The 15979-nt window shown below is 45.6% G+C and overlaps 1 protein-coding gene and 1 long non-coding RNA gene across 2 annotated transcripts in view; both read left to right on the top strand.

The window, feature by feature from the left end:
- The window catches only part of CAPN9 (calpain 9), a 1050568-nt gene that overhangs the window by 381464 nt on the left and 653125 nt on the right, over positions 1–15979 (top strand). The gene's annotated exons all lie outside the window — the stretch shown is intronic.
- LOC120937466 lies at positions 11075–11304 on the top strand. The gene is made up of 2 exons (XR_005748723.1): positions 11075–11108; positions 11188–11304. It is a non-coding gene; the product is annotated as an uncharacterized LOC120937466 (long non-coding RNA).

Raw genomic sequence — 15979 nt, 5'->3', positions numbered from 1 at the left:
GGGCCCGTTGTCTGTCTCAAGGCCTCCTTCAGCCGCGGTATTACAACGCTGATAGTGATGCCTCACAGGCCCCAAAATGGCGCCGGCGGATTCATAGCAAAAAGAAAAGAGAATTTCGCCGCCCAACGTTGATCGGGTATCCGCACCTCCGTGGAGCGGGTGAAATGGTAGGGGTACAATGTACCCCGTTACCAATTCATATAGGGGGGCCGGGATCTGGGGGTCCCCTTTGTTAAAGGGGGCTTCCAGATTCCGATAAGCCCCTCACCTGCAGACCCCCACAACCACTGGGCAAGGGTTGTGGGGATGAAGCCCTTGTCCCCATCAACATGTGGACATCCTCCCCATGTGAGGGCATGTGGCCTGGTATGGTTCAGGAGGGGGAGCGGGCCGCTCTCTCGGCCCACCTCTTTTCCTGTGGCCTGCCAGGTTGCGTGCTCGGATAAGGGTCTGGTATGGATTTTTGGGGGAAACCCCACTCCATATTTTTTTTTTTAATTTTGGTTCAGGGTTCCCCTTAATATTTATACCAGACCCAAATGGCCTGGTAATGGACCGGGAGGGATGCAGTTTTTTTTCAATTACTTTTATCTGTATTGCCGGGACATTTCCTTTAGAAATGTAATTTTGTGCAAGGACTGTTCTAAACACGGGAAAAATGTGACAATTTACAGGAATACTATAGAATAAAGGAATATTTCACTTTTATTGTTTCACTTTAAGCAGTATTAAAATCACTGCTCCTGAAAAAACAGCAGTTTTTAAAACAGTTTTTTTGCATTGATACATGTTCCCTGAGGCAGGACAAAGGTCCCCAAACACTTTTTTTGACAATAACTTGCATATTAACCTTTAAAATGAGAACTTTTGATTTTTCACGTTCATGTCCCATACACTTTAACAGGGTTTGCGCGTTCAAACGAATTTTTTGTCTGTTCGCATGTTCTGCTGCGAATTGAACCGGGGGGTGTTCGGCTCATCCCTACTTCTGATTGCGGATATAATCAACAGTCCCTAGCAGCATCTACTCTGATCGCCCACCGGAGGCTTTTGGAGAGTTAAAGGCCCTGGCTGGGTGTTAGCCACAAGCTCAAAAGCTTGTGCAGCTAGTAAGCTTGCACTCTCTGTGGTGATTCACATTGTCTGTTTTGAAGTCACAGGAGACAGTCACCATATTGTGTCATTCACTTACCCACTCTTCCATTGGAGGACTTTCTAGGATTGCTCATACTCTGGATAAACATATTTGTCACATGATTCACTCACTGGGACTTTTTTAGTTTTCATAAGTTATTACATTTATTTTTCAATTTAGGTATATGGTTTGAGAGCGCAGCTCCTTATGTTTATCTGTTGTATTTGTGTGTATTTTACTTTGAGTTGCAGCATTATTGGTAGGTTTGAAACAGCACAGTTTTTTTCTTTATATATTTTATAATAATCAATAAAAAATAAAAATAAATGTATTATTATTGTTTGATATTATTAATTAGTTACGTTCCATTCATTTAGATACGGCATTCGTTATTTTGGATAATTCGTAACTTCGGATAAATTTGTATACTTTATGTTCACTAACAGCCAAATTTTAAAGGAAATTCCAATACGTACAGCTTATTAGTTAGTTATTTTTAGTTTCGTATTTCAGATTTTCAAATTTTCTATTTTTCATTCTTATTTTCGGATTTTCAAATGTTCTGATTTTCACATTTTGGATTTTGTACAAATTTATTCAAAACAACTAATTTCGATCATAACAAATGACCCGAAAAAAATTATTAAAATGAAAACGAACACATTTTATGGCAGTGCACGTCTAATTTTTATTAAAGTTAAGTGGATATGGTTAGACTATGGCTGCTTGCCATCTGCTTTTCCTTGACATTAATGAAATTAAAGCTTTATATGGTATCTATATGCATTTCTACCTCGTAACGCAAGATTGACCCTTTTAATAAAATACGTCACTCTGTAGTTCTTATATGGTTCCGCTTGGTGATTTTTTTTTTCACCCAGCTCTGTTTAAGTGTGGATGGCTTTCTGAAGAGGAAGTTCACTCTGCTTCTATAACTAAGGAAGTCCTACAGAGGTTGTTGGCTTTAAGCTTTGCATACGTTGTTTGCGGCTTACATACATGCCGCTTGGAAGTCCTTAAAGGGGTTGTTTTTTCACCAAAAGTGGAACTTCCGCCTTAAGCACTCCTCGCCACCTGACATGCCACATTTGGCATGTCATTTTTTTTGGGGGGGGGGGGGAGTGTGTACCCTCTTTTTAGTGGGACTTCCACTTCCTGCCTCCTTTCTTCAGTCGCCTAGGCGACTCCACCTCTTGCCTGAGGCAGCCCCTCCATGCCAGCAATCTTCTGGGACACAACTCAGGTCCCAGAAGATCGGCTGGCCAATAAGTAAGCTGTCACGGCCGAGTGCCCACAGTTACTATGACGACGCTGACGAGAGAAGGGGGAGAGAAGGGGCAGGTAAGTGTCGGTTTATTAAAAGTCAACAGCTATGCTTTTTGTAGCTGCTGACTTTTAATAAACGAAAAAATGGGTGGAACTTCGCTTTAATGCATCCTATACATTAAGGTGAAAAAACTTCTGCCACTGAGCAGCCCCCCCCCAATTTTACTCACCTGAGCCCGTTTGTTCCCACGGCGGAGACACTCTCTACCTCCCTGCCCTGGGTTCTCGGCTCTTGATTGGATAGATTTATAGCAGCACAGCCATTGGCTCACGCTGCTGTCAATCAAATCCAATGACGTGGGCACCGGGGGGCAGGGCCGAGTCCCAGAATTCTGTGTCTATGGATGCAAATGCTGGACTCGGGAGCGTGCCTGCACGGTAACCCCCAGAGAGAGTGCTTCTCCTAGGGGGTTTACCGATGTAGGGCGCCGTTGGGGGACCCCAGAAGATGATGATTGAGGCCACTCTGTGCAAAACTAACTGCACAGTGGGTTTACAACTCCTTTAACCACTTTCCTATTGGGCACTTATACCCCCTTTCTAACCAGGCCAATATTCAGCTTTCAGTGCTCTCACATTTTAAATCACAATTACTCAGTCATACAACACTGTCCCTATATGACATTTTTGCCCTTTTTTTCACACAAATAGAGCTTTCTTTTGGTGGTATTTAATAATCACTGTTTTTTTCTTCATTGCTGTTATAAAATTTAGAAAATTAGTAATTTTATACATTTTCGCCAAAAGTTATATTGATACATATCTTTGGTAAACGTAACTGATAAATAAAATAAGTGTATATTAGTTGGTTTTTGTGAAGGTTATAGAGTCTACAAGCTATGGTGGCAATCATTGAAAATTGATCACTCATGATCACACCTGACACACTGTACTGATGGCCTGTTTCTTGAAACACTAACAAGCCAGGAAAGTACAAATATTAGTTGGTTTTTGTGAAGGTTATAGAGCAGTGGTTCTCAACTCCTGTCCTCAGGACCCACTAACAGGCCAGGTTTGCAAGATAACTGAAATACATCACAGGTGATATCATTTGCTGCTCAATGATTGCAGTATTCTGGTCTGCAGCTCCCCAAGGTAATACTTAAACTCTGGCCTGTTATTGGGTCCTGAGGACAGGAGTTGAGGACCACTGTTAGATAGAGTCTACAAGCTATGGTGACAATCATTGAAAACTGATCACGCCTGATCACACCTGACACACTGATGGCCTATCTAATTTCTTGAGACACTAACAAGCCAGAAAAACACAAATACCCTGCAAATTACCCCTTTTTGGAAAGTAGACATTCCAAGGTATTTAGTAAGAGGCATGGTGAGTTTTTTAGTAAGAGGCATGGTGAGTTGTAATTTTTTCCCATAATTCTTTGAAAAATTAAGATATATATATACAGTATATATATATATATATATATATATATATATATATATATATATTGTCATATTAACAGGTTATTTCTCTCACATGGCATATGCATACTTGTAACTACACCCCAAAACACATTTTGCTATGCCTCATGAGTATGGCGATACCCCATGTGTGAGACTTTTAAACAGCCTGGCCACACACAGAGAACCAACATGCAAGTAGCACCTCCAGGCATTCTAGGAGCATAAATTACACATATAATTTTATGACAACCTATCACATTTTTGAAGGCCCTGGTGCACCAGAACAATGCAAACGCCCAACAAAATGACCCCATTTTGGAAAGCAAACACCCCAATGTATAATCTATGAGGCCTAATGAGTCTTTTGAACATGTCATTTTTTTCCACAACATTTTGGAAAATGTGGAAAGAAAAGGAAAACACATTTTTCTCACACAAAGTTGTCCATTTACAAGATAAGACACAGCGGCCCAGATTCAAGAAGCACTTGCGCGGGAGCAAGTGTGATTTGCGCCGCGCAAGTACTGATTTGCTCCCATGCAAATTTGCGGCTGATTCTGTAAACCAGTTAAGCCTGAAATGCGGCCATTTTCCCGCGCACGCAGCCTAGCTGTTCCTGCGCAATTTTCGCGCAATTTTGCGCGGGGTGTAAGTTGCGCCTTCATGGAATTCCCTCAGCGAATATGCAAATTAGGTACTGCCGATGATTCAGAAACATGCGCGTGTGATGTGCATCTTGCGCTGGAAGCGCGCAAGCTTTTTTCCCTGGGCAAACTTGCTCCTGCTAAAAGCAGGGGCAAGTTAGCAAAAGATGGCCAAATGTCATCTGAAGGAGCGCGCAACTTCAGCAGCACCAAAACAGACGAGCTGAACAAGCAGAGCACCCACACTTTCTGGATCTCACATCTGTGTGCCAACATGCCTGGGGCAGCTACAAAATAAAAAAAAAGCTCATAATCTGAGCATCAATAAAAAAAATAAAAAAAAATCTGAGCATAACCAAAAAACAAGCTCATAATCTGAGCCACCAAAAAAAAAAAATGGTCATAAATTATTTTTTTCTTTTGGACATCCTTGGCCCAAGGGTGCCCCGGCTCTGGCTCCTCAGACGCCGTGGTGGAGCATGGGGTGGGGGCATCAACCCCTACTTCATCTCTCCTGGCAGGTGGTGGCGTTGGCCAGGCGGTTGAGGACGGTGTTGGTCTGTCCCAACATCCTCATCTGCCATGTGGTGGTTATCCTCAACTGCCGTCGGGTAAGTCTCCCCCCCTCCCGCACAGCAGCAGTGTTGGCCTCCACCGCACCTGCCAACCTGCTCACCTCCGAAGTTAATAATGCAGTGGCATCCTGCTGTTCAACCAGACAGGTCACAATGGCTGCACAGTTGCCACTAACATCCTCCAGGGTCTCATTCTGTCGGTCCCCCCGGTCAGCATGGTGGGTGAGGGCCTGCTGGACAGAGGAGGAGGAGGATGCCAGGCTGTCCGCCACCCGCCTCAGGTCTCCCACCATCTCCCCTATATGGTGGGTCTGCCGGGCCTGCTCCTCCTGCAGACCCTCACGGAGGCTGGAGGGTACACCCCTAGTTTTAGAAAGAGCCTTCCTTGGAGGAGAGGCTGGGTCACGAACTGAGGGAGCAGAAGGGGAGGGGGTCACACAGGAGGGAGTGACACTGGAGGGGGGACACTGGAGGGAGGGACACTGGAGGGAGGGACACTGGAGGGGGATGATGTTATGGTCGGGGGGGTGGTGGGTCGGTCAGGGATGGTGGGATCCATCCTCCTGGAGGGACACTGCTTCCTCCAGATTGAGGATAACGGCCTCCTCCACCACTTCCTCCTCCCTAGATGGACTCTGGCCGATATCCTCCTCCACCAACATGCCCAGGATCTGCAGAGGGCCTGACTGCACCCCATGATCTGGGGATGGCGTGGGTCGCCCTACAGCCGACGACAGCCCAGCCTCATCATCAACATCTGTGGATGACACAAAACAAAAATGTTGCTGGAGCAACACACTTATCATATGTTCCCTTCTACCCCCTCCCATGATGCACAGCAGATATGAAAGAAAAATAATACTTACATCTTCACTTCTACCCACAAATATGTTCACTTGTACCCCTTCCCATGATGCACAGCAGATATGAAAGAAAAATAATACTTACATCTTCACTTCTACCCACAAATATGTTCACTTGTACCCCCTCCCATGATGCACAGCAGATATGAAAGAAAAATAACTTACCAGTCCCCAAGTTCCCAACAGTGGAGTCGTACCCTTCAAGTCCCTCCACCTGCTCCTGCACGAACGTTTGGGCAATAAGCTGCTCCTCCTGATTGAGCCGGATCATACATCGAGGCCCACCTCCCGTGCCACCGGTATGTTTCCTGATAAGAGCCAGTTTTTCCCGGACCCTGCGCCTCATATCATTTAATTTCTTCTGGATGTCATCCCAGGTACGCACTTCATTACCCAGGGCATTGATGTCCAGGGCAATGGCTTCATATATAGCCCTCCTTTGGGCAATGGTGGTGTTTGCCCGCTGGGCACCATATAGGACTTCCTTATGCTGCTGGAGTGCAGCAATTAGGATGTCCATCTCCGCAGCCACAAAGTTGGCCTTCCTTTTTTTGGTCCCTTTGGGAGGTGCCATGTCTTGCAAATGGGCTGAATTTCCTTGCTCAGGGGGGGTAGAAAAAAGCAGGATGAAATTCAGCAAAGAACCTGCGCAAGTCTGCTCCTATTTATTTGCTCAGTGCAAGCAGCTGAGCAGGATTTGCCCTGAAATTATGCTAGCAAACCTCTGCTGAGCCGAAAATTCCTCATTTACATAGGGGCACACCCACTTTGACTTGCACGGCCTTGCGCCCTCAGCTTTGCCTTAAACAGGAGCAAATTAAATGAACAAACGATTCCTGAATCAGGTGGCAATTTGGCAAAATTGCTCCAGCGCAGAGAAATTCAGCTGAGCGGCTCATGTGTAAGTAATGGGCAAATCTACCTGAATCTGGACCAGCATGTGTATACCACAAATTACACCCCAAAATACATTCTGCTACTCCTCCTGAGTATACTACATGTGTGAGACTTTTACATAGCCTGGCCACATACAGAGGTGCAAGTAGCACCGTCGGACATAAATTACACAATTATCTAATTTCCTGGCAAGACATTTGCACATAAATTATACATCTAATTTCTTGGCAGCCTTTTGGAAAGCCCTTAATATTTATAACGCATAGCATGCACATACAAAGAATTACAACCCAAAACACATTTTGCTGAGCAAAGGGTAAACAAAATATTACCTGTGGTTTTAGTAGTGCAGTTGTCCAAAGGAGAGCATTGGTCCAGGCAGAAACATGGTCAGAATTTTCCAGGCAGCAGGCAGGAATATAGTTCATGGGCAGTGCAGGCAGGGATACTTTACATATACAGTCCAGGGTCAGTGCAGGTACCAGCAGTGCCAAAATATTGGTCCTGGTTGAAGGCAGGAACATGGTTCATGTAGCAGGCAGAAGTCAGGATAGAATGGGAACTGGGATAGAGGCTTCTCCCACTCAACTCTCTTTGAAGTCTCTGGCCTCCAGACCCTAATCTGGTAATGAGAAAACCGAGAAATGTGTTTTCTTCATCCAGAAAAGGCAGGCAAAAAAACGTAGTCAAGGGTTAGTTCCAGAGAAAACAGAGGTATGCACAGTTTAGCGTTAGGCGTTAGGTCAGAGTCAGTTCTGGGGTAGAGGTATGTACAGTTTAGTGTTAGGCAGTAGCGTGTCAAATAACAGGCCAGGGTAGGTTCCAGGGAAGGCAGAGGTATATACAGTTCAGTGCAGTGGTATAAGGGGTGTGGATGTAAATGACAGGAATTGAGACTTACGTTTACCATAGTTCACTAATAGGGATGAGTCGAACATACCCGGGTTCGGTTCGCACCAGAACGTTCGAACAGACCGTCCGTTCGCGCGAACATTTAGAACCCCATTGAAGTCTATGGGACTCGAATGTTCGAATTCAAAAGTGCTAATTTTAAAGCCCAATATGCATGTTATTGATAGAAAACGTCTTTGAGAACCCGGGTCTTGCCCCAGGGAACATGTATCAATGGAAAAAAAAGTTTTAAAAACTGTAGTTTTTTCTTGAGCAGCGATTTTAATGATGCTTAAAGTGAAAAAAAAATCCTTTAAATATGGTACCTGCTGGGTGTCTATAGTAGTGGCACATGTTTAGAAATGTCCCTGCACAACATGAGATTACTCTCAGGAAAAAGTAATTTAATACTGCTTGCGGCTTTAATGTAATGTTTGGTCCCTGCAATATGGATAAAAATCATTGAAAATAGCATGAGTTTCCCCACCACCACTCCCCGCAGGTCATTACAAGACCCAGTGCCGATCCTGACCCCCCTGGGGCCCTAAGCAAAATGACATGGCACATTAAAAATGAGAATCGAGGGGGGGGGGGCGCTGACGACAGTGACATGTCACATTTAAGAAAGTTGAGAAGCGGGGGGGGGGGGGGGGTTCTGCTGTCGGAAATGACACTCAGCCAGTGAGTTTAGAAGCGGGGTGAGGGGGCAAAAATGACTTCTCACCAGGCGGGGCCTCTAGTAATTTGGGGGGCCCTTTGCAGTTTTGCGGGGCCCTAAGCGGTTTGCATAGTGAGCCTATAGCGGGGATCGGCCCTGACAAGACCTTTTGGCCCTATATACTTTGAACAGCAGTATACAGGCGTTGCAAACAAGATAAGGACTGTTGGTTTCTTAAGTAGAATCAGAACCATGTCATACTTTGCTCCTGCATATTGCACAATTTCCTAAAGAGACCCTCAACAAACTACATGACACTTGTGCCTGATGAGGCCACTGATGTTCCAGTGGTGGTGGCCCGTGAGACTGTCCATACAGGCTTGGCCCCCCAAAGTGCACGTGCTGTGTGGCAACAATATGTCGATTATTTTAGGGGTGGGGGGGGGGGCATTACAATGCCAGATCTTGGCTCAATAAATTATTTTTTTGGGAAAGTAAAATTCTAGAAAAAAGGGGGGTTGCCATCCGGGGCCCCCTTTGAACAAATTCTGTGAAGAACTCCTGTTCTCTGAAGGCCTCCATTATTTCTGCAAGTCAAAATTTAGCAAAAAAAAACTAATGTCAGTCAAGCCTTAGCTTTCTCCCCATATCTAACCCACAAACTCATCTACTGATCATAAAGTCCAAAAATCAAGTTTCGTATCGTCGTACTGCACGATCGTTTTTCCGACGTTTTCTACCGACTGTGAACGCCGTTCTCATTCACGCAATATCCCTTTATACACTGCGCATGTGAGAAGCTCCACACGTTGCCACGCCCATGATTATCGTTCTAGTGATTGACACGCCCCTTTTCAGTCAGTCAATGCAAGAGTCAGAAGAAATGATGGAGGGAAGACAGCAAGCTGCAACCAGGCATGAGAGAGGCCAGGCACACACCAGGGGGAGCAGGAGGTACAAAGCCACCAACATGAGCTTCGAAGAGATGGTAGAGATGGTGGCTGTTCTTAAAAAGGAGGACTACGATGGCAAAAAAGGGCCTTACAAGAACCCCAATAAACTCAAGGCCCAGATAATGGAGAAGGTGCGGAGGACTCTCCATGCAAGATTCGGGGGAGCAGCTGCGGAAGCGATGGTCTGATTTGAAAATCAGAGAGCCGGACCAGATGGAGATAATTAGAAGAGTTCTCAGAAGACGTAAGTAAATTTTCATGTGTACTCTGAATATTTGTTTTAATTATTTTGTGTCATTTGGTTTTCTTTCAGGTTGTGTATATACACAGTATACAAAAAGTACTAATTGGTGGCCCTCTATTGATAGTACAACCCTGCGCTTTAGGAATAAACGACAAAGTCCAAGCAATAAAAAATCTGAAGTTTACACGGAAGGCCTCCACTTTGCTGAGAATTTATATGCGACCTCCATCTGACTCCTTATCGTATGTTCCCGGTCTTTTGTGGGTTAAGTGAATATAATAACGGTGATCAAGATAGGAGAAGGGTATGCAGTTTCTAAACATCTGAAGGTGACATGTGAGGAGATATATATGGAAATGCGATTGTAAAGAAACCATCTGGTGAGTGTTTCCCCCGAAGGGGACCCTATATCCCCCCACGTGGTGAATGCCTTTTTGGTGATTGGAGCACATACTTAAGCTACATCTGATCGGGTCATCCTACACAGCTTTTATCATTTTCAAACCAGAGGTTTGCAGCGCTGCTGCAGGACTATTTACATGCTCTGTGCGGGCTGTTTTTATTTTTCTGCTTTTATCATGTGTATATACACAGTCCAATAATAGATGTTTCAAGGTTCCTGTTTGTGGGCATAATAATTGGTTGTTCATTGTATTTAAGATCTTTTTATGTGAGACCAATTTTGTATTTAATGTAGATGTGTTATTAACTAGATTTAAATAATCCAACTTAAGTCATTATACAGTAAAAGGAGAGTATGCTCAGCACAGCAGTTGATTACACATATGGACTCAGTAGCACAATGGTTGGCATGGCCGATCCGCCCTATAGGCTCGCTATGCAAGCCGCTTAGGGCCCCGCAAAGCTGCGAAGGGCCCCCCAAATAACTAGAGGCCCCGCCTAGTAAGAAGTCATTTTCGCCCCCTCACCCTGCTTCTCAACTCGCTGACTGCATGGGAGAAGAGGCAAGAAGTCAGCACCACTTGCTTCTCAATTTAATGTAAGATGTCATTTCCGACAGCACAACACCCCCTCCCCCCACTTCTCAACTTTCTTTACTGTGACATGTCACTGTCGTTAGCGCCCCCCACTTCTCATTTTTAATGTGCCATGTAATTTTGCTTCGAGCCCCAGGGAGGTCAGGATCGGCACTGAGTGTTGGTCACAAGAACAACCTAGTTAGCATGTCACACAGAGGTGATCCAGTGTATACTTGTTGTTTTTCCATGTAGGAAACTTGTCCAAAGATAGAGAAATGCAGCAGCTTTGGTAATGGATAAAATCCTGTGTTAAGCTTAGAAGGATTGTAAAAGCAGACAATTGTACCACACTTTTTAAAAAGAATGATTGATATTCCTCTTTCAGGCCTCTATTCTTTTTGATTCATCTATCCCTTTTTTTACAATCTCATAGGCCGCAATCAAGCTGCAGAAATGGAGCCGACCAACCCCACACAGTGCCAAGCCCCACCCTCGCCGGATGTACAGGAAGTGCAAAATGCCACCACATCAGGTCAGTGTCATACAGCAGAGCTTCAGGTAATACATGTAGGCCTGCATAATTTTAATACATGTTTTTTCACAAATTTCAGGTGTACGAGCTGTTGGTGGCGGCTTAGACACTTACAGTGCCCAGGTGCTAATTTGGGAGATAATGTCCTGCAGGGCACAAATAGAGGACACAAACATCGCCCTGGAGAAGATCATAAGGAACAATAGAAAGGTGGACCAAAGCCTCAAGAATATTATTGATGTTCTGGGGAGGGTTTAAAAAATAAAATAAAAAAATAAATTAAAAAAAAGTAGATGTAGACAAGTATTTAAAAGCAAAAATATAGTTATTAAAAAAAAATGATATTAAGATATTTAAAAAAAAATGAAAATGACACATTTTAAGTGTGATACAATAAATATTTTTGGATACTCAACAATGTCTGGCTTCTTATTATATCAATGCTGCCTAAAATAACAAATCTAGATTTGTGGTGTTTACGTTGACAATGATGAGTATTTAGTAAAGGAAAACAAACATGACACTATGATAACGTAGGAGAAAGCTAGAATGGACTCAAATTAGAAAAGAAGCAAACCAGGAAAATTACTAGAACAGGGGCAGAAAAATTGGGCCTTAGGCACTGGTGGTGGTGTCGCAACACTGCAACCCCTCACAGATACTGTAATTGGAGCTCAGCAAAGAGACACATGCAAAGTATTGCATTAAAAATTGTTATTAGACGCCCCTGTTAAACAGGGGCAGAAACATTGGGCGTTAGGCACACCACAACACTGCAACCCCTCAGATACTGTAATTGGAGCGCAGAAAAGAGCAAGATGCAAAGTATTGCATTAAAAATTGTTATTAGACGCCCCTGTTAAACAGGGGCAGAAACATTGGGCGTTAGGCACACCACAACACTGCAACCCCTCAGATACTGTAATTGGAGCGCAGAAAAGAGCAAGATGCAAAGTATTGCATTAAAAATTGTTATTAGACGCCCCTGTTAAACAGGGGCAGAAACATTGGGCCTTAGGCACACCACAACACTGCAACCCCTCAGATACTGTAATTGGAGCGCAGAAAAGAGCCACATGCAAAGTATTGCATTAAAAATTGTTATTAGACGCCCCTGTTAAACAGGGGCAGAAACATTGGACCTTAGGCACTGGTGGCGGAGCCCAGAACCAAAAATTGTCTTACTAGCTATCAGCAAGATCAGTGAGGAGGAAAAGGATATTCAATCAGCAGCATAACAGAACAGTCACTCAGAATCAGCATAGGCAGTCTTCAAGGGATCTGTCATTTAAAAAAAATTATTCTGTTACATCTGCATCAGGTGCTTGGTAGCTGGTGTTGATCCAAGCCTGATTCATTTTTATAAAGGTCAGTCGATCAATGGAGTCGGTGGAGAGGCGCACCCTGTGATCGGTCACAAAGCCTCCAGCAGCACTGAATGTGCGTTCTGAAAGAACGCTGGATGCAGGGCAAGCCAGTAGCTCAATAGCGTACTATGCAAGCTCTGGCCAGTGATCCATCCTCAAGACCCAGTATGCCAGAGGATTTTCAGTGGGGAAGGTGTCCAAATCTGATCTTGCCCCTAGGTATTCACGCACCATGTAAATCAAACGCTGGCGATAGTTGCTGGAACCGGTCATACCTTGGGGCTGCGGACTAAAAAATTGTCTGAACGCATCGGTCAGACGGCCACCTTCTCCACCGCTCCTTCTGTGACTCACCGAAGCCTCATCAACACGTTGTCCAGGACCTGGATTTGGTAATCCCCCAGGTTCTGGGAACGCGTTGCACAGAGCCTTCTGCAAGGCCTCCCGAAGATGTTTCATCTTCATCTCCCTCTGCGATGGCAAGATAAGCTCCGCAACCTTACTCTTGTAATGTGGATCAAGAAGATGCCAGTAATGATCCCTCTCCTTGATACCATGAACATAAGTGATCCCTTGAAGCTTGCTGCTGAGTGCTAGGCTCCACCTCCATGCTGCTGATACAATCCTCCTCCTACTCCTCCTCCACCTCATCCTCATCCTCCTCATCCTCTTGCTGTGTGGTAGGCGGGCATGCAGGTCCACTGTCTGGATAAAGGGGGCCTTGAGAGGTAAGGAAGTCCTCTTCCTCCCTCCGTTCTGCCTCAAGGGCCCTGTCCATTATTCCACGTAGAGTGTGCTCCAACAGGTGAATTAGAGGGACAGTCTCACTGATGCATGCACTGTCACTGCTCACCATCCTCGTGGCCTCCTCAAATGGTGACAGGACAGTGCATGCATCCCTGATCAAGGCCCACTGGCGTGGGGAAAAAAACAAGCTCCCCTGACCCAGTTCTGCTGCCATATTGGCACAGGTACTCATTGATGGCCCTCTGCTGCGTGTGCACCTGCTGCAGCATGGCCAACGTAGAGTTCCATCTGGTGGGCATGTCACAGATTAGGCGGTTCTTGGGCAGGTTGTATTCCCTTTGGAGGTCTGTCAACCGAGCAGTGGCATTGTATGACCTTCGGAAATGCACACAGACTTTTCTGGCCTGCTTCAGGACATCCTATAAGCCCGGGTACCTGCCCAAGAACCGCTGCACCACCAAATTGAGAACATGAGCAAAGCAGGGCACATGGGTCAGTTTTCCCTGTCGCAGGGCAGAGAGGAGGTTGGTGCCATTGTCGCTAACCACCATTCCTGGCTTAAGCTGGCGTGGCATCAACCACCTCTGAGCCTGCCCCTGTAGAGCTGACAGAACCTCTGCCCCAGTGTGGCTCCTGTCTCCCAAGCACACCAGCTCTAGCACCGCATGGCATCTCTTGTCCTGCATAGCCCCTTGTACGCCTACAGAGCATGGCTGGTTCAGAGGAAACATCAGCACAGGAAGAGGCCACAGAGGAAGAAGAAGATGAGGGGGTGGAGGAGAGAGGTGTGTCACAACCAGTAGTAGTGTTTTGGAGGCGTGGTGGCGGAACAACCTCCAACACTACTGTACCTTGCCATGCGTCCGTCCTTCCCAGCTGCCAGCAGATTCACCCAATGCGCCGTGAAAGAGAGGTAACGTCCCTGTCCATGCCTGCTGGACCATGAGTCAACGTTAAGATGCACCTTATCACTGACCGCCCTGTCCAGCGAGGCATGGACATTGCCTTCCACATGCCGGTAGAGAGCGGGAATCGCCTTCCATGAGAAAAAGTGGCGTTTGGGTACTTGCCACTGAGGTACCGCACATTGCACAAACTCATGGAAGGGGGCATAATCTACCAACTGAAAAGGTAGCAGTTGAAGTGCTAGCAATTTCGCTAAGCTAGCATTCAACCGCTGGGCATGTGGATGGCTGGGAGAGTACTTCTTTTGGCGCTGCAGCAGCTGGGGCAGGGAAATTTGTCTGCTACCATCAGTAGATTTTCTGCATGTACTACTAGGTTGTGACACACCTATTTCTACACCTTCAGTCCTATCAGTGCAGGCTTCAGAGAGGACTGAGGGTCTTTTGGGGTTGGAGCTCCTAGCTGATGAGGGGCAAGCGGAGGTCCGCTTTGTTCTTTGGTGTGGGTCTTTCTGGTATGCTTGCCAACAAACTGAATGGCAGGTCGACATATGTCTGGTCAAGCATGTGGTGCCCAAGCGGGTGAGGTTTTGGCCACGCGAGATATGCTTGAGACATATGTTGCAAATATATGCGATCTGATGCACATGTCTCAAAAAAGGCCCACACCAAAGAACTTTTGCAGTACCGTTGAGACGCAGCAGTGCCCTGCACATGTGTAGCTCTGCGATGTAATGCAGTTGGTGTGCTGTCCTTAAGCTGTCCCCTGGAGGTCATCCTGCCTCTTTGGAGATGTGCCTGTGCCTCTTCCTCCTCCTTCTCCTCCTCCTCTTCCTGTCCCTCTCGGGCACCCGCTCTCTCTGGGCTCACATCAATGCCTTCCTCTATCTGTGTTCCGTCATCGGAGCCTTCAAAAGGCTGCGCATCTTCATGTAGCATGTACCCAACACTGTGTTGAAACAGTTTGGGGGACTCCTCAGGAGGACATGGTGGGACTAGGGAAGGATTGTGTGATGCCATTGTGCATAAGGAAGAGGACGACTTGGCAGCTGCTTTGCCAGATAAAGTAAGCTCAGCCTGGGTGAGAGAGGATGAGGAGGATGAGGACGGCTTGATCATCCACTCTACTAATTTCTCTGCATGTTGAGGCTCAACACGGCCAGCTCCCGAAAACAATGACAAGCGCGTCAGACGGCCACATCCTGAAGAGGATACACCGTGTCCACCACCAGCGTTGCCTCTAGATGCAGAGCCTGCTTGCCCTCGTGACTCTCTGCCTTTCTTTGTTGTCCTTCCAGACATTTTAATAGCCTGCACAGGACAAAATCAGAAATAAACAGCACCTGTCCAGTAAGAGCAACTGCGTTTATGGGCAAAAACACAGCAAACTTATAGTAAGATCGACTGAGTTTATGGGCAAAAAACACAGCAAACGTGCAGTATGATCGACTGAGTTTATGGGCAAAAAACACAGCAAACGTGCAGTATGATCGACTGAGTTTATGGGCAAAAACACAGCAAACTTATAGTAAGATCGACTGAGTTTATGGCCAAAAACACAACACACATGCTTTAACAGCAACTGCGTTTATGTGCAAATAAATAACACACGTGCAGTAACCGCTAATGCGTGTATGTGCAATTATATAGCACACATGTCATGCAGTAACAGCAACTGCGTGTATGTGTGCAATTAAATAGCACACGTCCACTAACACTGAGTACTATGTTTCAGTTAAAACTAAACTACTTGCAGGCAATTCAACACGTTAGAGCACTGCAGCTAGCACAAAATAATAGAATTTGGAATGGAATAGCTGATCTAGCTAAGCTATACAGTGTATAAATATAT

The sequence above is a fragment of the Rana temporaria genome, chromosome 4 (genome assembly GCF_905171775.1).
Source record: "Rana temporaria chromosome 4, aRanTem1.1, whole genome shotgun sequence".
Lineage (NCBI taxonomy): Eukaryota > Metazoa > Chordata > Amphibia > Anura > Ranidae > Rana > Rana temporaria.
This window is presented reverse-complemented; position numbering and strand designations above follow the sequence as displayed.